Below are 26,163 nucleotides of genomic sequence, written 5' to 3'. Positions count from 1 at the left end.
AGGTTCTGCCTTCCTGACATTTGTACTGATATTCAAAAGGCCTAGAAGGAAGTTAGGACTCCATACAAAATGGTCACGGGCCTAATCTCAAAAGCTGACTCAAGCCCCATTTGTGGCAAATTTTCTAAAAGAGCAAGGGACAGAGGGAGAAAGCAAAAACACCTGTTGGTAATTTTCCCCAAGCAACATTTTTATCTTTCAAAAGACCAAAGCGAGGCTGAACTTGAGAGACAAGGTTTCCCGTGTTGGAAACAGAGCAGGCCAATAGCACCTTTAAACAGTTCCCTGTTTTTCAAGCAGCCGAAGGAGGCGAAACCTGCAGAGAGCTCAGTGAGGGCGGCCCCAGGAAGGCCCTGCAGAGGTGCTTCATTAACCCGATTAAGCAGGTGGATGGAGAGGGCCTCGCTGATAATTTACACCTTGCTAATGAAGCGTGTGACTCTTAATCTCCTCCAAACAAGATACACTCATGAAACTCTGGTACAAGGAAAGGGGAAATTAATTAGGTGAAAAAACTATGAGATTATAGCAGAGGGATTCCTGCAAGGCAACTGTAACCTGGGTGGTTATTCATTTTAGCCTTTCTGAAATTAATGGCTGAGCTGTCAAGTAAACAAGTTGTAGTACCTTTTGGGCTTATAAGAAGTTCAAAAGCAGTACATCATTATGTGTCTGACTTCATATTTCATGCGATATGTTTAAAAATCACCCTGATGGACTGACTTCTAATGCGTAATTTTTATATATTTGTAGTACAGCTATTTATAGTAAGAGTATATACAGAAGATTCAGTTATATATTGTCATAATTTATTTTAAAATGTGACATTGCAAAATGATTTTTATATCTAATGCAAGCTGTAAAGAAATTTTGTGTTTCAAGAGAACATTTTAAATGGTCATTTAGAATTCTTATTACATGAGTAGTATCAATTAAAAAAAAGAAATATAGCAACAGTAGCTAACATTTATCAAGTGTTGATATATATCAAGTACTAGCTAAGTATTTTATTTTTAATTTTATTTTTATTTTGTTGTTGTTGAGACAGGATCTCGCTCTTGTCACTCAGGCAGGAGTGCAGTGGTGTCATCACAGCTCAGTGTAGCCTCGACCTCCTCGGTTCAGGCAATCCTCCCCACCTCAGCCTCCTTTTTAGCTGGGACTACAGGTACATGCCACCACGCCTGGCTAAGTTTTGTACTTTTAGTAGAAAGAGGGTTTCACCATGTTGGTCAGGCTGGTATTGAACTCCTGACCTCAACTGATCTACCTGCCTCAGCCTCCCAAAGTGCTAGGATTACAGGCGTGAGCCACCATGCCTGGCCAAGATGAAGTACATCAACTCGTTAATCTGTATAACAACTCTATGAGATAATTATTTGTTTATAGATGAGTAAGCTATGGCCAAAGAAGTTAAGTAGACATGTGTTTTCTTTTTTCTTTTAATTTTTTTTTCTTTGGCAGCATCCCTGTCATGGCAGCATGTGTTTTCTCGCTTAGTCGTAAGTGAAATAAACCCAATCTTAAAGCCAGAAATTAATTTAAATGGTGTTTATTTCAAAGAACTTCACATATTTTGGGTCAAGTATGCAAATGACCTAGATTTTTATGCCAGTCAGAGTTATGAAAAGAATGTGATCTTCATGGTGAGTTACCTTGGCAATCTAGACGTGGATTTAAATTTACCGTCATTTACTGTGATCTTGGAAAAGTTACTTAAATTCTCTGTTTCAGTTCCTTCATCTGTAAAACGGGGGTAATGATTCCTACTTCCTCAGATCCACAAGTCTTGCCTGAGGTATTGTGTAAAGCACATAGATGGGGTTCATACGCGCTGTTTTCTCCTCACTCCCCCTTCACTTTCTTGGATCCATGCTGGACTTCCTGACAAACTCATCATTCTAACTCACAGCTTTAATTACTTGAAGACCTGTAAACCATCATTTTAAAAATGGCTTCCTATTCTGTGCCATATCTAAACCAAACTCCTTGTTCCAGAAACTCCATGGACTCTCTTCTTCCTAGGACCTGGCCTGTGTTCTAAGGAGGGTAGTATTTTCACGGTACCCATTCCTCCTTTCATCTCTGGATTCATCCACTCACCTCACCTATCCATTCATTCAGAGAAAACGTCTCCACTAGGCACTGAGCCCTGGACTATTGAGGACCCAAAGGACAAATGAGACAGGGTCCTGGGCCTCTAGGATACATTGTTTCAAAGGGCAGCACACCTGGAAGCCAACCACTTCAGGCAAGGGGAAGAGCATAACATGAATGGCACAGGCAGTGAGCAGGGAGTCTACAGTGCTGCCTGGTGTTAGGGTGAGATGAGAGGAGGTGTCTCTCAAAGTGAGGCCTGAAGGACAGACAAGTCTGGGGAGGTAATTTCAGGCAGAAAGAACTCAAAGTTATGGAACTGCAAAATGTCAAAAGATATGAGGGGAAATTCAAGTGCTTTGATACTGTTGAGTTGAGGAGAGAGTGATAAATGAGGCTGGAGAAGTGACAGAGGCTAGATAAACAGAGGCTGCGTCTGTAGGGCTAAGTCTTCTGTGCTCTTTTCTCTGGGCTGTGGAGAGCCCATAGACCCTGGGAGTTTACATACTAAATGTAAATGGTGGGTTACAGGAGAGCAAGACTGGAGGCAAGCAGACGAATTAGAGGTCAGCTGCTAAGATTCAGCTGAGAGGTGATGAAGGCTGCTTTAGCGCTACAACTGTGGGATGGTGGATGGGCAGCCAGCCAAACAGAGAACACTTTGAGAGGTAGCAAATAGAACGGGATCATTAGAACAGTGTCTGATACATGCTGAATAAATAGTTGTTGAATGAATGAATGAATGCATGCATGCATGCATGTGCTTTTTTAGTTGTTTTGTTCTATGTATGCAGTTTTTTCACTCAGCTCTCCGAAGATGAGTGAACTTAATGTATTTCGTTAAATTTTTTTTAAGTTTGGGGTTTTCTCTCCCCCATTTTCTGCTTTGTCTCTGTTTCCTCTGAGTTCTGTATTTTTGTTATTTGTTGGGTCTCCATCTTTAATAGCAGAGCTCTTCTTGAAAACCGGAGTGATTCTTGGATTTATGTTTAAACATGAGGCACTACAAGCCAATTGGAAGCTCTATGTGCATAAAGTTTTGCTGACTATTGCAGTCCGCCATAGGATGGTTGAGCACCTGGTCTTTATATTGGGGGACTCGAAGTTTTCAGTATTTTTTTCTCTGGACCTGTTAAGTTTCTCCAGAAACGAATTCTCCAATTTCCTGCCTATGTGGTATGAACAGGGGTGATAGTCAAGTGGACACACCGGTGCAGCCGTACTGGTTGTTAACATATTGAAACTCCTATTGCTAGTGGCCTATAACCACTGCCTCAAGTTCTCAGAGTGCCTCATTCCAGCCACACTGAGACCCCTTTCCCACAATCTAGCAACAAAGAGCTTAAAGCCTGCAGGACCTTGCCTCAGTGCTCATGTCAGCAGCGCCCATTCCATTTGGTTGGTGCCCAGGCTACACTGGTTGTATTCAACATGTTACAAAAACAAGGCATGGATGGGCACGGTGGCTCACGCCTGTAATCCTGACACTTTGGGAGGCCGAGGTGGGAGGATCACCTGAGGTCAGGAGTTTGACACCAGCCTGGCCAACATCGTGAGACCCTGTCTCTACTAAAAATACAAAACAAAACAAAAAAATTGCCAGGCATGATGGCAGGCACCCATAACCCCAGTTACTCAGGAGGCTGAGGCAGGAGAATTGCTTGAACTCGGGAAGTGGAGGTTACAGTGAGCCAAGACAGTGCCACTGCACTCCAGCCTGGGCAACAAGAGCAGAACTCCATCTCAAAAAAATAAAAGAAAACAAATAAACAAGTCATGTCCCTGGCATTCTGGAAAAGCAGGAAAAGAAGTTTGGGTGGTCCTGACTCTGCTTGCAAACTGTCATCCCTTCTGTCTTTTAATGTGCCCTGCCCTCCTCCTTGCCTGGAGAGCCCAAGTCTGGAGCGCCCTGGTTTGATTTACTGGAAAAATAGTCCTCCTATCTCCTGCTGATGTGAGGAAGGGCTGGTCACTTGGCCCCTACAGGATTGTATTCTTCCGTGGAAAGGCCCCACCCCTATTTCATTCTTTCTGATGTCCCTGAATCCTGACCCCTTATTGGGTTCTGTGGCACAAATCCACTTGCTTTTATTCTGTTTTCGTTTGATTCTGATTTGGGTCTTTCTCCTCTGCAAGTACTATTAACACTTTTTCTTGCTTTGCTGAGAGAGTTACTGCCTGGCCATTTGCTTTCCGTCCTCTAAACTTTTGTGGACATCTTGGCCCTAGCTTCTCATCGATATTGATGATTTCTGGAACTCTCTTTCAGTCACTCTGAACTACTTGGAAGAAAAATGTTATATTAATCAGTCAAGGCTCATTGATTGCATGGAAAAGAAACTAAAACTAGTTTAAACAAAAGTGGGAAGGATATTTCAGGATCTAAGCGTTTTCATTTAGACTGTGGGAAGTAGAAAGGTTCATTTTAAAGTTTCCTTTCTTGTTAAAAAATAAGTGTGCTAATAACTTTGTTAAGCCCTATCTGATGTAGCTGTTAGACATGCTGTGCTTACAGGTACATGGTACATTTTATGTCCTTGTACTTTAATCAAAATATCTGTGCTGGACGTGCTCATAGGCATGTCCCAGCTTTCCATTGCTTTTACCTGTTTAAAAAAGTTTTAAGTTGTTAGCCAATCTGGTTTTAGTTTAGATTGTGAGGTCTAACTCCAGCCAATGGAAATCAGACACAGCAGTAAGGATGACCACAAATGCGTAAGAGATAAACTAGTGTGTGTTCCTTTATTCATTGTACTCTCATGGCAAGCTGGCTAGTGAGAGTCCCCTTCCTGCAGCCCAGAAAGTAAAAATTGCGTTGCTGAAAGATCCTTTGTCTCAGTGCTAATTTTCTTTGCAGCACCGGGCATCTATTTCCAACATAGACTCAAGTGCAGGGATGCAGGTGGCAGTCACGAAGCTGAAGTGCAAAGCCCTGGGCTTTCTATGTTTCTTTTTTCTTCTGGGTATTTATACTTAATTGTTTTCTTGTTTGTTTCCTCTTTGACCAGCTCTTTTTCTCTTTCTGTGGTTTGTGTAGGGGACTATGGCCTCCTACAGTTCCTGAGTTTAGGTGCTATGATTCCAAGTACCAGTGGAATTTAGTTTGCTGCATTTCTGACCCACTTCCAAATTCTGAGGAAAGAATGAAATTAGTTTGGGACAGATGGCCCCACCTTTAATCCAATCCATGAAGACCCTGGTGGGTAATGAAATACAAGCCACATTACTCTGTTGACAGGCAGGATAGGAGAACTATTTCCATAAGTGAGGGAATCATTGTGAGCTAGGCAGACACACCAAAAGCTATCAACTACAGCAGAGAGGAAAGAGTCCATTATGTATTCACCTAATTTCCTTTATACTTCCTTCCCTTCGATTTTATTTAGAGGAAGCAGGAGGCAGGGTGTGGAGGGCATTCACAGTTTGGGAAGTGGCTGCAACTGTAGCCAGAGACTAGGCCGGGAGCGAGGACTGGGTTCCTCTAGGTTTTTTGCAGTTGGCCTGTGCCAAGCTCTTCTCAGAGGAGTTTGCCTTGGCTCCTGGGTCTCCTCGAAGTTGGGCTTTGGTCTGTTGCCCAGGGGGCCTGGGTCAGCTGCTCTTCACAGCCTTGGGCCAATACCTTACATAATTTATCTTTTTTACTTCCCCTATTTTAAAAGAAAAAGACATCCAGATTGTCTTGGAGAATTTTTTCAAATAAATATGGCGATGCACAAACCATGGACTATGTATCAAGTTCCTCTGAATAGTACATGCCAAGGAAGAAGTTTGAGTTAGAACTCCACGTCCCAAGTGACAGAATTTGTTTTTTGAATGCAATGTTTATTGACTAGGGCAAGAGAAAGCAAGCCCATGTGCTGCTTATGCTAATCAGCATTTGATCAGTAGAGTACAATTTTCTCTTTAATAACCTAGCACCCATCACGTTCAATTAGTAATGCACTGGTGACAGTCCATGCAGGGCTGGAAGATGAGGAGCAGCTGAGCGCTGTTCGGTGATCTACAACCATGCTGTATGACACCACCCACCACCATGCAAATGACTGCAGAGTTAAAAGGGCACCACTCAGAGGCCTGGAATTCGTTTCCAGTTCCTTCTGTAGATACAGGGGCCACACTGCATGCATGCATCATGAAATTCCTTTAGAAATGAAGTCCTTTGGGAATGAATTTATAACTCTACTATTTATATTTGAGCAGCTTTATGATAATTGTAAATCATTGAAATAGAAAGTACTTTTCAAATGATACTGTAAGCATTGTATGTTTGCTAATAGCAAAATTAGAAATAAAGTGAATTAAAGAGATGGATTCCCTTATTTTTAATTCTCATATTTTAGACCTTTAGAATTGTCCTTGGTGTAGGCCCAGCGAGGTGGCTCACACTTGTAATTCCAGCACTTTGGGAGGCTGATGTGGGCGATCACTTGAGGTCAGGAGTTTGAGACCAGCCCGGCCAACATGATGAAAACCCATCTCTACCAGAAATACAAAAATCAGCCGGGCGTGGTGGTGCGTGCCTGTAATCCCAGCTACTTAGGAGGCTGAGGCAGGAGAATCGCTTGAACCTGGGAGGCGGAGGTTGCAGTGAGCCAAGATTGTGCCACTGCACTCCAGAGTGAGGCTCTGTCTCCAGGAAAAAAAAAAAAAATAGAATTGTCCCTGGTGCAAATATGCTGAATCTCCTGGAGTAGGTCCATCTGCATGTACCGCGAGTGGCATTTAATCATATTCCTGAGATACTATGTCACTCTCCTAGTGGTTTTCTCTGGCACTAGCCCTGAAAAGCAGACATACATTTTTATTCCAGCTGTTAATAAAATGTTTAGCACATTTCTTTTAGAGATGCAAATTTCCCTATACCAGTTCTCTAAGACAGAATGTACAGAAATGCCAGCCGGAAGCAGTGGCTCACGTCTGTAATCCTAGCACTTTGAGAGGCCGAGGTGGGCAGATCACCTGAGGTCAGGAGTTCGAGACTAGCCTGGCCGACATGGTGAAACCCTATCTCTACTAAAAATACAAAAATTAGCCAGGCATGGTGGCTCATGCCTGTAGTCCTAGCCACTTGGAAGGCTGAGGCAGGAGAATGGCTTGAACCTGGGAGGCGGAGGTTGCAGTGAGCCAAGATTGCACCATTGCACTCCAGCCTAGGAGACAGAGCTAGAAGAAAGAAAGAGAGAGAAAGGGAGAGAGAGGAAGGAAGAAAGGAAGGAAGGAACGGAGGGAGGGAGGGAAAGAGAGAAAGAGAGAAAGATAAAGAAAGGATAGGAAAAGAAAAGAAAAAAGACCTAACATATAGGTTCACCTGCTGGATGAGGCCAAATTTACAAGGCAGTAATGGTCATCTATCCTTGAGAATGTTTGTTTCCAGATAAAAGTTCACAATGACCATTTTATTTAATTTTTACAATATGCCTTTCCTTGTTGGTCTTAGCATATATTTTTTTAAAGTTTATGAAACATTTCCAGTCTCTAGTAAAATTAAAATCATCTATTTTAATTTGAACATCAGGTGCAAACAGTTGAGTTAATGATACCCTACCCCAACCTCATACCAATTCATCCCTCTGTTTCCATAGGCATACTCTCTAATACAGCTCATGTTTTTCCTTGGATATGTATGTATCTTTGGAAGATACGCAGTATAGGACTTTTTTGGGTATATGTATGATTTTGATATAAATAAATTTCGTACTGTGGATCTTTGGGGTTTGTTTTGTTTTGAGATAGGGTCTTGCTCTGTCATCTAGGCTACAGGGCAGTGGTGTGATCTCACTGCACCCTCAACCTCCTGGGCTCAAGTGATCCTCCCACCTCACCCTCGCAAGTAGCTGGGATGCCACCATACTCGGCTAACTATTTTTATCTTTTGTAGAAACAGGGTTTCATCATGTTGCTTAGGTTGGTCTCAAACTCTTGAGCTCAAGGGATCTACTTGCCTTGGCCTCCCAAAGTATTGTGATTACAGGCATGAGCCACCTTGCTCGGCCTGTAGTATGGATCTTATTTTGCTTGAAATTTTTCCTCCATACTGTAAGATCTGTAAATGTTGCTGTATATACTTATAGCTCATTGCATTTGATCACTGCATAATATTATATGCATCTATCTTATTTTTGTTTACCTTGTTCCAGTTTTCCACTGTTATGAAAATGCTGCCATAAGCATCATTGTATATGAACATTTTGGAACCTGTGTGAGAATTTGTTTGGCATATGCATCATAAAGTGTCAGGTTATATTCCAGCTTAACTGTACTGGTCTCCATTCCCACCAGCAGTGAATGAGGGTTCATAATGTCTCAGCCTCCAACACTTGGCATTATCTGATTTTCCAATGTTGTACTAATCCGACATACATAAGTTATTTTATTGTTTTGATTTACATATCTCTGGCTATTAGTGTTGTTGCCTACTTTTCCACGTATTTGTTACCTCTTGGATTTCCTTTACTATGACTTGAATATTTATATCCTTGGACCATTTTCCTATTGGGATTTGTGCTTTTATCATTTTTTTTCTTTGAGACGGAGTTTTGCTCTTGTTGCCCAGGATGGAGTGCAATGGTGTGATCTCGGCACACCACAACCTCTACTTTTCGAGTTCAAGTGATTCTTCTGCCTCAGCCTCCCAAGTCACTAGGATTATAGGCATGTGCCACCATGTCCGGCTAATTTTGTATTTTTAGTAGAGACGGAGTTTATCCATATTGGTCAGGTTGGTCTCAAACTCCCAACCTCAGGTGATCCGCCTGCCTCAGCCTCCCAAAGTGCTGGGATTACAGGTGTGAGCCATTGCACCCAGCCTAACATTTTTCTTATATTAGCTTTTTAGTTTTATCTTTCACACAGAGATCTTTAATTCTCACTGAAATGCATCCTTTTAGGTATAAATTCAATTTTTCTTCCTATAATGAATCAATTTTCCAAGGCTGTGTCATTCTAAATGGCCCGTTTTTTTTTTTCATTGCTTTGTGGTGATGCTTTTCTTATATACAAAGTACTTATATAAGAGAAGTTTCATATATTTAGATATAGTTTTATTACATATTTACTTAACTATTTTAAGATTCTCTATTCCGAACTATTGGTCTATTCTTGTATCATACAGTTACTATCTTTTCCTATTACCAAGGCTTTACTGCATGTCTGAACATCTCATAGGGTAAATTACACTCCTCCCTCTTGGCTCTTCTTTTTTTTTTTTTTTTTTTTTTTTTTTTGAGACGGAGTCTCGCTCTTGTTACCCAGGCTGGAGTGCAATGGCACGATCTTGGCTCACCGCGACCTCCGCCTCCTGGGTTCAGGCAATTCTCCTGCCTCAGCCTCCTGAGTAGCTGGGATTACAGGCACGCGCCACCATGCCCAGCTAATTTTTTGTATTTTTAGTAGAGACGGGGTTTCACCATGTTGACCAGGATGGTCTCGATTTTTTGACCTTGTGATCCACCCGCCTTGGCCTCCCAAAGTGCTGGGATTACAGGCGTGAGCCACCGCTCCCGGCGGCTCTTCTTTTTTAAAAGCATCTTAGTTATTCATGGATCTTTATTCTTCCATATTCAAGTTAGAATAAGTGTGTTCAAGTTTCCAAAAGTCCTCCTGGAATTTTGATTGGAATTTCAGGAAAGGTATAGATTATGTTATAGCTTCTCACTACCACTGGGCTTCAGGGCTGTCTTGACATGAGTCCTACTGCTGCCAGCTAGTGCTAAGCTGGCACGAATATTTTTCTACTCCAGGCAGTTAGTGGTGGCTTGTGCATAGAGCCTCCCAGGGCACTGAGGGGAGGAAAAAGTGCATGGCAGAGAAGTACTCCCTCCCATGCCTGAAACATGTTTGTGATACCTGATCTGTCTGCTTTCTCTTTCTTCCATTTCCTGGACTGATCTATTGAAGGAGAATTAGGGGTTTTAAGTTCTGGATTCATCGGTTCCCCTCTCACCTCAGTGGCACCACCAAAGATTGATGTTTCATTCTGGAAACCAGGATCCCGAGATGTTTGCCATCTTCTTGGGAACCAGACATCTGTCATTCAATGTTTCAAATATATATTCTTCTGCTGTCCAAAAGAAAAATATTTTTATAAATTTTTGAAGTTTTTCTGGTGTAGTAACTCTGTGAAATAGGTAAGGCAGGTGTTATCATCCTGGACTTCAGAAAAGGTGTAAGATTCCCCTATACCTACAGTGTCAGAAGGAAGCTAAGAGGAAACTAGAATTCCAAACTTTGACTTCTTGTCTCAGAAGAGAGTATCTGTAATATAGCAGAGAGGCACAGGACCCAGAGTCAGAGGTCTGGCTCTAGTTTACACATTGGCATCACATCAGCACTGTGTTCTTGGGAGTTGTGGAGTCCTGGGCCTCAGTTTCCTCATGTCTTGGATGGGCTAGGTCATCCCTAAAGCCCTTTCCAATTCCAAAATTTTTAAGTTTCTCAATACACAGGGGAGGAACCAAGGCTGCTTTATGAGAATTTCAACCTTCTGTTTTTATCTTGTTCCCATTTTAATTTTATTTATTTATTTATTTTCGAGATGGCGTCTTGCTCTGTAGCCCAGGCTGGAGTGTAATGGCGCAATCTCAGCTCACTGCAACTTCTGCCTTCCAGGTTTAAGCAATTCTCTGCCTCAGCCTCCCGAGTAGCTGGGATTACAGGCACCCACCACCACACCTGGCTAATTGTTTTGTGTGTTTTTAGTAGAGATGGGGTTTCACCATGTTGGCAAGGCTGGTCTTGAGCTCCTAACCTTGCGATCCACCCACCTCAGCCTCCCAAAGTACTGGGGTTACAGGCGTGAGCCATGGCACCAGGCGTTTCTTGTTCTTTTTCTACTGAAATTGCCAATGAAAAGTGAAATGGCCAAAAGCCAATAGCCTGAAGGGTTGCTGAAGAGTTGTGTAATTAATAAGCTGCAAATAAGGCTTCTGGATAAATTGACTGGGTTTTATTTTAATAGTTGCCCTTTAGCACTGAAGAATGACACCATTCCTGATGTTTGGGTTCCTGTTCCTAAAAATTAAACCCACTCTTAAGGGAAAGGGTACTAAGAGTCATCCACAAATTTTAAAAAACGAAACAAAGCCCTGAGGACTGATCTGCTGCCGCTATCAGTGCTAGTGCCAAAGACTTGACAGAGAGGAGTCTCTGATAGACCAAGAGAAAGAATACTGCCTTATACAAAAGCGATATTTGGCTCAGGGGAAATAAACCAAATAGTAACACTTTTTTTTTTTTTTTTCCCAAATGAGGATGACGCAGTGGTTCACACCTGTAATCCCAGCATTTTAAGAGGGCAAAGTGGGAGGATTACTTGAGGCCACGAGTTTAAGATCAGCCTGGGCAACATAGCGAGACCTGGTCTCTACAGAAAATTTAAAAATTAGCCATGTGTGGTAGTGCATGCCTGTAGTTCCAGTTACTCAGGAGGATGACGTGGGAGGATCTCTTGAGTCCAGGACTTCAAGGTTACAGTGAGCTATGATTGTACCATTGTACTCCAGCCTGGGCAGAAGAGTGTGTTTGTCTCTAAAAATAAAAATTTAAAAATTTGAATGAGGAGGAGTTGAGTAAAAGAAGACAGAATATAGGGTAAGAAGGCAATTTATTAAAAATCCCAAAAGTATGTCCACTAGCAAGATATAGTCACCAATGGGAGACAAGAACCCCATCCTCAAAAAGAATTAAAGAGCTTAGGAAAGGTCGAGAATAATGAATGAAGGTGTTAGGGAGGTAAAAAAGATTACACACACACAAAATTAATGAAGTGTGAAGTTGATGCTTTGGAGGCAATTTATGAATTAAGAAATGACAAAATTTAGTGCCGAATATTATCTTCTACATTAGTAATGCTCATGTTTAATTAGGCTAAGAAAAACATGTTTTCTTTTTTTTTTGTTGAGACAGGGTCTCACTCTGTCACCCAGGACCGAGTGCAGTGGCATGATCTCAGCTCACTGCAACCTCTGCCTCCTGGGTTTAAGCAATTCTTGTGCCTCAGCCTCCCAAGCAGCTGGGACTATAGGTGTGTGCTAATTAATAAGCTGCAGCTAATTTTTTGTATTTTTAGTAGAGATAGGGTTTCACCATGTTGGCCAGGTTAGCCTCAAACTCCTGACCTCAAGTAAATCCACCTGCCTTGGCCTCCCAAAGTGCTGGGATATACAGGCAGGATTACCTGGCCAAAAGATATTTTCTTTAGTGATGTTTGAGTCAAGTGTGATGGTCAACACACCCCTATTTATGATGCTTCCTTGTGTTGCCTTCCATAGCGCCGACTTTCCAAAGACATATGAAACTATACCTCCCATAATTGTGTATCTACAACAAGTTCAATCCTTTGTCCACATTGGCAGGCTAACTCAATCTCATAATAGGTTTGGCTGAATTTTTGTTTTTGTCTTTTTTCTAGTTTTTAGGAGGCCAATATCTTAGTACTGGTATTTACCTTTTAAAAAATTGCTAGGGCAATTTAACAAGAAGACACTCAGAAACAAATTCTTAGCTATGATAGAACCAAAGTTTTATTCATAGAAGACCAAAATTTTATTGAACATAGGCCAATTATACAGGAGCTTATTTATCTTTGCATGCTAGTGAAGTTCCTAACTCAGAAGCTAACCTGTTATACACTCGAGGAGAACATTTTGGCTACAGCTCTGAAATTAGTAGATGGTTAAGCCTTTAAAGTGGGGTGTTAATTGCAAAACAGGAGTTGGATATCTGAGCAGCTCAGTAAACCCTAGGTTTCTATAATTCTACATTATTTGTGAGTATTATGGGGTAGTTAAATCTTCGAGAGTTTCCAAAGCGAGATTGTACAGTCTTACTTGTTCACGATATAATTGACAAGACTCTACAAGAGCAGAGGACCTAGGGAAAAGGCTCTTGGGTTTTGCATTAATCCAGACCCTGCAGCTGGGCCGTGGCCCACACTTACTGCCTCCTTCAGCACCAGGCTCTCCTTACTCCCAGCGTGCCAGACACCCGCCTTCTTTCAGTTCCTTAAAGAAATTTGTCCTCACCCATCTCAGAAACTTTGTTCATGCTGCACTCTTTGCCTGTTATTTTCCCTCCTTCATTCAGGTCATTTCTACTCTCCTTAAGATTTCACTCCCAAGGTCACTTCTTCAAGGAAACTTTCCCCAATCCCCAGAATGATCTGATGCCCTTTTTCTTCTGGCAGCTCCAAAGGTAGGAACTCCAATGTTCATCCCCATTAAGGTACCCTCACTCCCAGTGCAATGCCCAGCAAGATGTAGGTGCTTGAGAAGTTCTCAGGTGAACAACATGTAAGCAAGGTACCCGTGACACAATCAGCCTGCTTCGATCCAACATCTTAGATTCTGAAAAATAGGACTAGAAAGGATCTCAAGAAATCATTTGACCCTTTCTCCAATCTTTAGAAGCAGGTGATGAATGGGTAGAATAGTATATTTCGAAACAATAAGTTGGTTAGAGCATCTATTATGTAAACAAGTCTGCATGAGAAATTGTAATGAGGTATTGTATCTTTAGATTGGGAATTACAGAGAATGCAGGTGTGTACATTGTCAGTTACACTGTGGCTCCTTCATTTGTCTGTGGGGAGAGACCTACAGTCTTTTTATCTGGAGTGAGGCAATATGTCCTGGAAACACTCTGAGTCCCCGCAAGTTCTGGTTTGTGAAGCTGTGAAGCCACTGACCTGTGGAACCTCAGGCTGCTGCTTCCTTCCTTATTTTGATTATGGGCTTTTGTTGTTGTTGTTTTGTTTGTTTAGCAATCACTGAATCACCAGAGAGGCAGAGGTATATAGCTTTTTAAATTGTTCCACTGAGGGCAATATGTAGGAACCTTCTGTAAAGAAAAGTCAGTAAGCAAGCATTTAGACACATCATTTCTTGCACGCATGGTGTTTTACTAAGATGCCCTAATAATGGAGGGAGTTTTATCTTTAATATTCCAGTTCCAAATGGGTGTCATGAAAGGCCTGTGTATGTCAGCTCTGAAAACTCTCTAACCTTGAAAGGCCTATTTTCTCCTCTTGCCAACTCGTCTATGGAGCTTATCAGGAAGAGAGGATTGCTATTGCTGTCTAGTGCCCATAATTAATCCCAGAGACAGTGAGGATTTAGGACCACTGATTGTGGCTGACTTCAAATTAAAAAGTCACTGTTAGCGTGTGAAACAGACACCATATGTTATAAATAAACCCTTTGAATGATGTAGAACATAAACATAGGTTACACTTAGGGTAGGTGATTTTACGTATGCCCATTCATACTTTTCAAAGATGCTATGGACATACAAACATAGATGTCACACTGCTTTTCCTTCAGTTGGTCCCCAGAAAATGTATATGATTTAAAAGGTGAATGTAGTGCAAACCTCAAATTACTAGTTATGAAATTTGTCTTTCTCTTTACCCTCAATGTGGCGAGTATAAACAAAGGCAGACACCAGTCTGATTGGTTAGTGTAATCCAATTGCCGAGTTGAGCTTCTTTTCTTGCTCCTGCCATGACTAATTTGTGGTTTCACAAAGTGTTTCTGAATGTCAGACACATCAATTAAAAGAGATGGGCAAGATGCATAAGGAGAACCACAGTAAAGGGGAGAGGGGCTTTAAAAATGTTTACAAGAAATTAGAGTCGTGAGCATAGGCAGAAGTTGTCCTACAACCTTTACAAGAGCAATTCTTTTATTTAAGAAGGTGGCTGGATTATTTCCTAAGTGAACAAATTCTCTCTCCACTGCCAATCAGAACGGTTAGTGGCCCCATTTCTTCTTACTAACTGGTCCTCTCCTTTCCTTCAGCCCTCTAGATAACACGACAATGCCACCTTCACTGTGTACACACTGGTGCTTTAAGGGAAGGCTGGGTTAGGTGTTCACAAGCATATTCTGTAATGGTGTTTATTTTCCATGGCTGGAGTGATTTTTTTTTCCCCCTACTGAAACTCTATTATATACCCTTTTGTTGTCATGGCTGAAGCCTGTTGTTTCTGCAAAAACAATAATAGGCCTGAAGATTAGGGTTGCATTTTATGGGCCTAGCAGCCCAGCAGGGCATCGTATTTGTATCAATCCTATAAATTCCTGGCATCAGGCCTCTTTACTCCTAGTAATTAATCTTTTTCATAAATGCTGTCATGTTTAGAGCTGCTTTATTAAGTTTCTGCTTTCTGAATTTTTCTGTGTCACTCCTTTGCCTCATCAGTATTGAAAATGAAAATAGAAAAACAACAACAGAGCAGCCAAATAGATGGAAGCTGCCAGTTACAGCTCTCTTTTCTTACCAGGGGAATCTAGATGCAAAGGCTGTTCTTTTTATCTTTGTAAATACCAGTCCTCATCGCCATGCTGTGGGCATGCTTTGTTTGGTTTTCAACCTCTCCTTGTTGGTGTGGGTGCTCTTCAAGTGTGAGAAGCTTAAGAAAAGAAGAAGAGTTGCTTCTTTTAGTCTCTCTCTTGTCAAAATGCCAGGGCCAGAGAGGAAGACCTGTTCTGAGGGAAGTTTGTTCACTGCCCTTGGACTTAGCCTTTCCAATCCAGCCAACGGAACTGCACACTGTCCCTTCTGCCTCTTTTGGGATTGCAATTGCTCTGGTGTGTGGTGGTGTGAGCAGCTTTTTTCTTTGGCCCACTGACCTAATTGCAATAGGGGAGGTAAAATATTTTCATTACCCTCTCCCCAGAATATAGAAATCTTCAAAGGGAACCCAGGAGGGTGGTTAGCCTCTTAACCCTAATTTCCCTACCACTACCTCACCTTGGCTGTGCATCACAAAATTAGTCTTTGGTCTCCAAACATAGTGGCACCAGGATTGTTGTCGGTTTTGCTTTTAAAAATCATTTCATATTGTAAACCCGGCGATTATTTCATGCTGTTTAAACTATATTTGTAGTCTTTGATCATGCATAAGTAGACTCAAGTTAACTGCTGATAGAATGATGATATTGTTCTCCATGTTTCTTTTTCTTTTTCTTCTTCTCTGTCTTTAAGGACCCTGTACACAAGAGCTGGCCTCAAAAAATTTCCATTACTACATTACAACATGCCTTTGTTTTTTAATTGGTTCAGGACTACCTATTTGTATGACAAGCAATGTAATTCAGTTAGAAAAATCTGTTGTGTGTATGGCATGCAGAATCTATATTTATTGCATTTTAGAAATTACTGATTATTTAAAAATTTGAAAGACGACAGATTGGCAATGAATGCCAAAGAGAAGGAGAGAGTAGTAGTCATTGCTGATTATTGTTATTTGAGCACAGGCTGGTTTCTCCTTTCCTTCCTCCCCCTCCATTTTTCTTCAGGAGTTCCTTTCTATCAGCCACCCCTTTCGACACCTCGATTCCCAGCAGGAAGATACTGTACTGGCACGAGTGGGGGCTGAAAATGGGGCAAAATAGGTTTTGAATAGCAGCGTCAAATAAATTCAAGTGCCTTTCTAAATATATTTCAAGATTAAGTAATTAAGGATTGTAAAGCACTTGGAAAAAAATAAAGTGCCATGTAAGTGCTAAGTAATAAAGAGTAATCATAACAGTAATAAAAGGGTGAACTGCTAAATCTTTCTTGCTTCTTTTCCTCTCAGGATTTTCATCATTTCAGATTTGGCTCTTGAATAAAACTCTTTTATTTCTAATGAAGAACTGGGACTGAAAATAATAATAATAATGAGAAAGTTTTTTGTTTTTCGTTTTTTTTTTTAAGATTTGTTTGGGGATATAGAGAGATCATTCTCCACCCTGCCTTTTCCTTCCATTGCTGCCCACCCAGGAAGGATTTGAGCTTCATCTTAATGGATGGGCTACAGAGAGGAAGTGGGACGCAGAACTCCCTTTAAAGGGAATGCTTGTCCTTGTTGGTCTCAGCAACTTCATCAACTCAACGATCAGCCTAATGGTGTATGTTTATGATTTACTCAGTATTATGATCTGTATCATTTTTTAATAAATTTGAGGCCACCTGCTGTGACTGTGACTATTTCCCATTATAGGCAGGGCATTTCATCCCCCAAACTCTGAGTTTCTGTCCCCTGGGCAACTTTTACAACAACCTGACTACCCTTGATACCTGAATGCTCTCTTCATGTGACAGTGTTTATAAAAAATATATGTGTGTATTTCCTTAATAGGACATAGTATTATTACTAGTTACTGTGGATGTTTATTTTCCATTTTCCCCCAGCTTTGGAAGAAGAGTGCCTCTCCTTGTGTGCACATCCTCACTGTTGACCATCTGTAGATCTCCAGGCTTCTCACAGGTGAGGACAACAAACCCTCTGGTTTTTGTGTTCAGAAGTACGTAGACTATCCTCATGATACGGATGAACTAGGAATCTAATTTGAATACCTGGCCCTGGAGAGGGCAGATTTTCAGCCTGTTGTTAGGATATACAAAATAAAGGGTTAGTGATACAGATTCAAAACTGTCATTTGTTTTTCACTTTCTTTCAAAAAGGGCCTCTGCCACCTCACAAGTAAATGTGGAGTGTCACAGAATTCGTTTGCCATACCTTTGTTTCTACTATACCACCACACAACACATATGACCAGTGCTGAAACTTATTTGACAGTCCTTCTGGGAATGGGACAGAGAATTAGGATTTAGCAGGAACTCTGGTCAAATATCAGTAACCATAAAAACAAAACAGTTGCTTATGAAAGTGTTTTTTTCTCTATTTTTCCTTTTTCTTAAGGAATGACTAAGGTAATCTCTTTAGTTAAGGCATGTAATAATTTGTGTGTATACTCAGTGTAACTTGACCTCAAGGGAAGCTACATATCATACAGAAATCAAAGAGGAAATGTTCAAAGATTCTTCAATTGGAAAAGAGGAGGTGATTTTATTACTACCTCATGAGAAGGTAAAATTCTCCAATAAATCTTATATCCAAAACACCGTTAAAAATTGATAGATAAGATTTGTCAAGAAAATTCTTTTTTCTTACAAGAATACAATTCTTTTAAGTTTTTAGGGATGGCCCCAAAGCAATCTCGAAGTCAGGCTTCAGTACTCACCTTAAGTGCTGGTTGGCTTTTTCTTTATTTGCAAACACAATTTTACATGGATTCTAAGGTTTCCTTCATGTTTAAGAATGTGGGAGACAGGTGATTTAAAGCAGAAGAGCAGGACCCAAAAAGGGGGACAGGAATTTAAAATTAGGTGAGAAAGTTTTGAATCTATAATAAAAGTCTAAAAGGCAGAGTAACAAGTTCTTTATTTGAATCTTCACTGATGAGTTTTTTTTTTTTTTTTTGCATGTGACTTTGGTCAAATTGCGTATTTCTTCTGGTGCTTTGTTACGTTTCACTCATCGTGTTCGAAAAGGTACTGTGAGGATTAACAATATAAAATTTGTTTTGATATAATGTTCTAATAATTTAAAGTAGTCTTTTAAAAACTTTCTTAATTTAAAAAATTTAATGACTTATGTATTAAAATATAGAATTCATTTATTAAGTAATTATATAGAGAGTAAATTATTATAAAGATTCAGAACTGTGGAGTTATAACTTGTTTTGATTTCATGAGGTGCAAATGGCATATTTTACAGAGGTGTGACAAGCAGCTCAAAAACCAAAACTGTTTTCTTATATCTAATACTTTTGTTTGCCAACATGGTGGTTTTTATTAAAATCTGAGTTGAAGCAAATATGAATATAAAACACAAATACTTTTGAAATGGGTTGGGTCAAGGGAAGAGAGCAAAAATAGTGAAGTAAAATTTAAATTTTGAAAAATATGTAACACCTTTATAAGGTTTCATGGAGAAACACGATTTGGAAAAATCCCTTATCATGATGAATTACCTAAAACAAATCTTCAGATGAATAAAGGAACACGTAATTTGTAACAAAGGACCTAGATATTTAAAGTAATAGAGGTTAATCTCAAATTAGAGTTCTGCCGTATAGGAATTCAAATTTTTATAAAAGCATATAAAAATTGTCAGTAATTAAATCAGCAGATTACAGATTGAAGGAGCAAGGCAGATCATGATTTAGTCCAGCCCCAATACACTTACTTCCTTGTTGGCCTTCTTTCTCCTCCTCTGAATACTCTAAACCCTCAGTCAGTTTTAATTAGGCCAACTGAAAGCATCATTAAACTTTGCCATTTTTGCGGGTGGGAACCTGAGCACCTTTATTTGCCTTAGAGTCTTTTTGAATTCTACCTTTGCCCAAGGCAAGGGCTCTTCCTGGCTAGGACAAACTCCTGGGTGCCTTTTCAAAGGGCTTTATTGGTATCCTGTATTGAAGGCCTAGTGGCAGAGTCTGTGAGGGGTCCCGAACAGATTGTGTAACTGTTGCACAACCAATGTGTACACGTGTGTCACTAATTTAATTTTAATTTTACTGTATGCGTTTGTATAAGATCCTGCAGCTGTCATGTGCTCATCATCTGTCACTGAACTATCACTAAGCCATGCTGGGCTAAGACAGGATTATAAACGATGAACTGCCATGTGCTCTAAATCTTCTTATTTGCCTAGCCTGGAAGGTATGCCCTGTAAAATTTGATTGGCAGTGTGCTCTATGCTGGCCATTGACTTTTGAAGGCCTTTTCTATTGGTTCTTTGAGCAGCTCTCAGTGGCTGTATTGACCGTCACCTGCTGATTCCTGCACTGGCCTGACCTCCAACCTCTACTTCTCGTCTTTCCTCTCATCTTTCCCCAACTTGTTTGGCTACTTGCTCAGAGGCTGTAAAACAGGCCCTGCCACTCTGGTGGCACGTGCAGTATATAGGGCATATGGCTGACTGGTTGTATGCAGAAGAGGATAACTGAAGCCAAGCAGACCCAGCACTGTTATTACAGCAGATGGGGGAAGCGTGGCATTCAATATTTAGACAGATGCCACCTCCTTATTCCACCTGTCTGGAAGTTGGACATTGTACAGAACGAATGTCTGCCTAATGATGAAGGAAACAAAGGACACATTTATGAAGCGCAGCAGAGCAGCATATTTACTGAGCATGCACAATATAATTGTTGATCATAACAATAAACGTAAACTGCTACTGGTCAGAACCGCTGAAACATGCACACAATTACAGTAGGAGCAAGGAATTGCTACTTTTTACCAGCTGCTTGGGCGTCTTTAATTTTGATGACTGGGGGCAACAGATAGGACTCCAGTTTGTGATGATTGCCTGAAAGAATTCAATTTTCTCAAGTGATGGTCCATCCTCCTTTTTTGTTAAAATCCTCAAAACAAGTGTCACTTCCTCTCTGTTTTGCATGTTTCTCAGAAATTCAGCCCTTTATTTTCTCTGTGAATGGTTTCTAACCAGGCAGAAAACAAAGAAATTATCTTTGTAACTGCTACTATTTTGATGTGTTTGCCATCAAAGTGAATATATCTTTTTCCTCTAAATTCAAAATGCTGATGATGCTGAACAACAGAGATTTAAAGATTTAGTTAGAAATAAAAAATAATGGTGTATATTCTTTGAGAGTGTTAATTTTTTTGATAGATCATTCATTGTGGTCTTTCGTGTATTTTAATTTATAAACTGTTTTATCCCATCCTCACAGATTAATTTTTTAAATCAATATTAGTCTTTATGTGTAAAGATGCTTTATGTTTTATCAGTAATCAGCAAGTGGGAATAGGTATGTACAATTTGTGAATTGCCCATGGATTTCTTGCAAGAGTAGAAGTTGACTAGCTTGCTAAGAAGCAAAATAATCTTTGATTCAATGTACCTAGTGTTTATTTATTATAACTATGGGCATAAGATGGTAGCTTTTTTTTTTTACAGGGAAATGTAAATGGAATTCTTCATACAAAAAAGTTGAAGGAAATAATTTATGAAAAGGAATCAAAAGTTAAAATTTTTCGGAAACACAGTAGCTCATCCCTGTTTTAGAACCAGCCTGCATGATTAGACAAAACACTATTTTAAAAGATTATCTGATATCTATGATTAGTAGCATTGATGATCTGAAAAACTAAACATTATTTTTAAGAACGCCACTAATTAACATCCCTCGTTGAATTAAAAACTGAGAAGCACTTGAGATGAGGAACTTTTCCTTTTTGTCCTGTTTCTATCCAGGTCTAATTTTTGGGGAAGCTTTCTTTTTGGTTCATTTTTCTTCAGTGATTATTTCACATTAAAACCCCATCTGATGAAAGGCATATGGAAGGAAAGGGAGGTCATTCCTAATTGAACAACGTAGGACTCGTGAGGTTAATTACAGATATTAACGCTGCTGTTCTTCAGCTTCTTGCCCTCAAGAAGCCTCTAGCTTCCAAATGACCTGGCTCCAACAAAGAGACTCTCTTTAGCCCATTAACTAATTGATAAAAATGTGAGTGTTTAGAATGAGTCTAATTAAATCACCGAGCCTTACAATTACTAGTCCATTTGGTAGCTGTTGGGAGATGGGTAACCTCAGCTGGCATTGTAGGGGAATAAAAGATAAAAATAAAAGGGAGCTTAACCAAGATCATTTTGAAAGCTGTTCATTTGAAGACAAAGTACATATTTGCCTGAAATGTCTACATTTGCTCCTTCAAATGCATTCCCTTTCTAGGGTAGCACAATCTCTGAAAAAGAAAATAATGTCTTTTTTCTTCTTTAAGAGCAGGCATGCTCCGCTTTGTCTAATAAAGTTACATGAGTGGCTGGGGAATTTTTTCTGTGTTAGCATTAAGCTAAATTCCTTTAGAGCTGGGAACACTGAAGTTTGTCCATTGAACTTTTGTTTAAGGGCTGGCAAATGTCTCAAATAATAGACATTAAAAAACCCAGAGAGGGCTCTCAGGACTTTCTACTCTGTCCTGAATCTGTTCTAACTCGCTGTTTCTGCTGCAGCCCCGATCCATGCCCTTTCCTAAAGGCTGGAAGGCTGGAGCTTGTCTGGGCCCTGGGTGGAGGGATGAGAACCACTGAGTCAACAGTGGCAGGTCCAGCAAAGCATGCACAATGAGTCAGCCACCAGCCCAGGTGGTGACTTTTGTCCCCAATTAAGAGACATTCGTAGGCTCCTAAGTAGGAGATAACACAAGGATAATATGATACTTCTCACTGAAGTCTTAAAAGCAATATATTAATCAAAGAGCCAAGGAATTTTAAAAGGGAGAAACATAATTAGTAAAGATCTATTGAATACTTTTCTCCATTAATAAAAAAAAAGTACTCTGTAGTCGAAAAGCTAATTTATCCTGACTTATAAGTTAATCTGGCTGACATCAGACTCTCTTGAAACGGGTAACATTTTGGACTGGGGAGAAACTGAGTGAGAGTCCTCTATTTTCTATAGTATCTTTGTAATATGTGGTCATAAAAATAATACTATGGCTTTTTGAATGAGTGCCCCTGTAATTAATCAGCTGTCAGTGACTTCACTCTTAGCTCCGAGAGATGATTATTTGTTACTGCTGGAAGCATTCAGATAGTGATTAAGCAACAGTTACTTTCAAAGTTTTTGTGATGTTGAAAGAATGAATATAAATATGAGCATATGTCAATCCTCTCTAGGCACATATTTATTGCCAGAGACATTAATATTGATAAACAATGGGTCCATCCACTCTACATTAATATAAACCCAAGTAAAAAAGTGTTAAAAGCACATTTCATTTTTTCATCATTTATTCCCAGTCTCCAAGAGGAGGTATTTTCTTTCTGATTATCCTGTCATTCAACTCATGCTAATTAGTGAGTGTAACAGAACTTTAGCAGACAGTTTGGTTGCAGGTGTATTCAGACCAAGGGAGGTTTAATTACTTGCTAATTGCCTGGTGTCCAAGGTAACATAATATTATAGTTGCAAATGCTATGGTATTAATCCATCTTAAAGAAGTGCAATGTGGCTCAGCCTCCATATTCAGAGACTCCTGGAGGATGCTGTTGGCATTGCTACAAGTTCATTGAGGATGGGGCATTTGTATCTTTTGTATTCATGACTGAATACCCAGTGTCTGGTATAGGGCAGGACACATAGTAGACACTCAGTAAATATTTATTGCCAAGTGAATGTGAATGAAAGTAAGCCAAATACACGTACAGTATGAATTACCTGAGCACAGAAAGGAAAGCTATAACTCAGGACGCTAAACACAAAAGTGGAGGGAAAAAAAAAAAAAGCAAAGTAACATTTCCTGAACTTCGGAAGCCCAAATACTATAAATTTACCTAAATTGCCTCATTTAATCTTCTTAGAAGGTAATGTAGTAATTAAGATCATGGACTTTGGATGAGAAATCTCTGGGTCCTAGTCAAATTTCTGCCTCTTGCTGGCTTCATGTCCTTCGCCACATCATCTGACTGTTAAAAGCCTTAGTTTTCTCATCTGTAGAATGGAAAGTATGGGAACAATACTAACCTCAAGGAAGAGTTGTAAAAGTTAAATAAAATGTCTACAATGTCTAACATATGGTAGATGGTCAATAAAGCAGTTATTACTTTTAATTTTATAATGGTATTAAAAGTAGCATTAGAAAAAAACAGATAAACTATTGTAATTTCCATTTTACTGAATAGATACTTGAGACTCAGAGAGGTTAAAGAATTTGCCCAAGTTCACAGAGCTGGCAAGTGACAAGCAGAGCAGCCTGACTTCAAATCCCATGCTTTTTCCATTCTAACAGATGACTTAAAGGACGTGATATCTGAGTAGATGTGGCTTGATGAAACTTATTCTGCAGTGCTAAAACCAGCCCCTAAAAGTAGGCTGGGGAGTTTTGGAAGCTATACTAAATTAGAGCCCAGCATACAGCACAGCAATGATGAATCTCCAACCATGTCGTGGACTGTGGTTTGCCAGCACTGAAATGCCACTTGCTGCCTCACCCTGATCCTGGAGGTTGACTTGTGGAGACAATGGGTGACAAAACCATCAGAAAGGTGCTACACAGTCAACTGAAATGAGATCAACAGAAAAAAATGTAAGAGGACACTGAATTATAAATCAAACTTCACAGGCTTATATTAAATAAGTGGAAGAATGTACCTACTAAAAGGCCAGCTTATCATTCATCTTAAGCGATAGAGTGGCTTTTTTTGGCCAAGAGTTATATGATATTTTGGGCCCAGTGTCAGATCAGCCTGTGTCTATTGCACACAGTAAACAAGTGTTTACTTTTTAATCTGACTGGTCATACCCAGAACCTTCTGACGCCATCTTTGATTATAAAGGACAATAACATGTTTAACTTGTGTGGTGAATATTTGGGAGGGAAGACTTGTGTTTTTCTCTACGTTATTTCTGACCGTGGCTTTGTATAGTTCCCTGAACTGAAATTGACTACATTCATCCTTCCTTTCAGAGCTAACTCTGCAAGGAAGTCAGTTGTGTAATCTTTGTGATGTCTGTGGCTGAGGCTCTCAGTGTCCATCCCTGTGTGTGGGCCACTTAGATCTGTTCCTTGGCCATGGCTTGTGGGCCCTCACCTGCTGGACACCATACTGTTGGCCACAAGCAGGACCTGTTAGGTCATGTGAATAGCTCCGGGTGACATCGTCCTGCTGGGAAGACGATGATGGACCAACAACCATAGCACTGTCACCTCACCACCACCATCATCTAGAATGTTGTTCTTTCACCCTCCTCGTATTCCTAGTACCCTTGTCTTTTCCATCCTAACAAAACCTGATGCCAGTCACTAACATTAATGCCCAATGCCTTCCTTTTCCTAAGGATCTCTGCCTTTTTTTTTTTTTCTTTTTTTGAGATAGAGTCTCACTCTGTCCCCAGGCTGGAGTGCTGTGGTGAGATCTTGGCTTACTGCAACCTTCACCTCCCAGGTTCAAACTATTCTCATGCCTCAGCCTCCCAAGTAGCTGGGTTTACAGGCATGTGCCACAACCCATGGTTAATTTTTTTGTATTTTTAGTAGAGACAGGGTTTCACCATGTTGGCCAGGCTAATCTTGAACTCCTGGCCTCAAATGACTGCCCACTGCACTCCAGCCTGGGAGATAGAGTGATACTCCATCTCAAAAAAAAGGCTGACAAGAATCTTCAGCGGCTGCTAGATGGCAGAATAGAAACAACTCCCTCCAGTCTGCAGCTCCCAGTGAGATCTATGCAGAAGGCAGGTGATTTCTGCATTTTCAACTGAGGTATCCAGCTCAGATTGGTTAGACCGTAGATGCAGCCCACAGACAGTGAGCTGAAGCAGGGTGGGGCATCTCCTCACCCAGGAAGTGCAAGGGGTCGCAGAACTCCCTCCCCTAGCCAAGGGAAGCCATGAAGCACTGAGCCATGAGGAACTGTGCACTCCAGCCCAGATATGATGCTTTTCCCATGGTCTTCACAACCCGCAGACCAGGAGATTCCCTTGGGTAACTACACTATCAGGGACCTGGGTTTCAAGCAAAAAACTGGGCAGCCATTTGGGCAGACACCAAGCTAGCTTCAGGAGTTTTTTTTCATACCCCAGTGGCACCTGGAATGCCAGCGAGACAGAACCATTCACTACCCTGGAAAGGGAGCTGAAGCCAGGGAGCCAAGTGGTCTTGTTCAGCGGATCCCATCCCCATGGAGCCCAGCATACTCAGATCCATTGGCTTGAAATTCTCACTGCCAGCACAGCAGTCTGAAGTCAACCTGGGACCGCAAGCTTGGTACTGGGAGGGGCGTCTGACATTACTGAGGTTTTGAGCTTGGTGGGGAGAGGGTTGTCGGCCATTACTAAGAATTGAGTAGGCAGTTTTCCCCTATAGTGTAAACAAAGCCCCCAGGAAGTTCAAATTGGGTGAAGCCCACTGCAGCTTAGCAAAGCCGCTGTAGCCAGACTGCCTCTCTAGATTCCTCCTCTCTGGGCAGGGCATCTCTGAAAGAAAGGCAGTAGCCCCAGTCAGGGGATTATAGATAAAACTCCCATCTCCCTGGGACAGAGCACCTGGGGGAAGGGACAGCTGTGGGCTCAGCCTCAGCAGATTTAAATGATCTTGCCTGCCGACTTGGAAGAGAGCAGAGGACCTCCCAGCACAGTGCTGGAGCTCTGCTAAGGGACAGACGGCCTCCTCAAGTGGGTCCCTGACTCCCATGCTTCCTAACTGGGAGACACCTCCCAGCAGGGGTCAAGAGACAGCTTAGACAGGAGAGCTCCAGATGGCATC

The sequence above is a fragment of the Aotus nancymaae genome, unplaced genomic scaffold (genome assembly GCF_030222135.1).
Source record: "Aotus nancymaae isolate 86718 unplaced genomic scaffold, 86718_ANA_hifiasm-v0.15.2.pri h1tg000062l, whole genome shotgun sequence".
Classification (NCBI taxonomy): Eukaryota; Metazoa; Chordata; class Mammalia; order Primates; family Aotidae; genus Aotus; species Aotus nancymaae.
Note: the sequence above shows the minus strand (reverse complement) of the source record.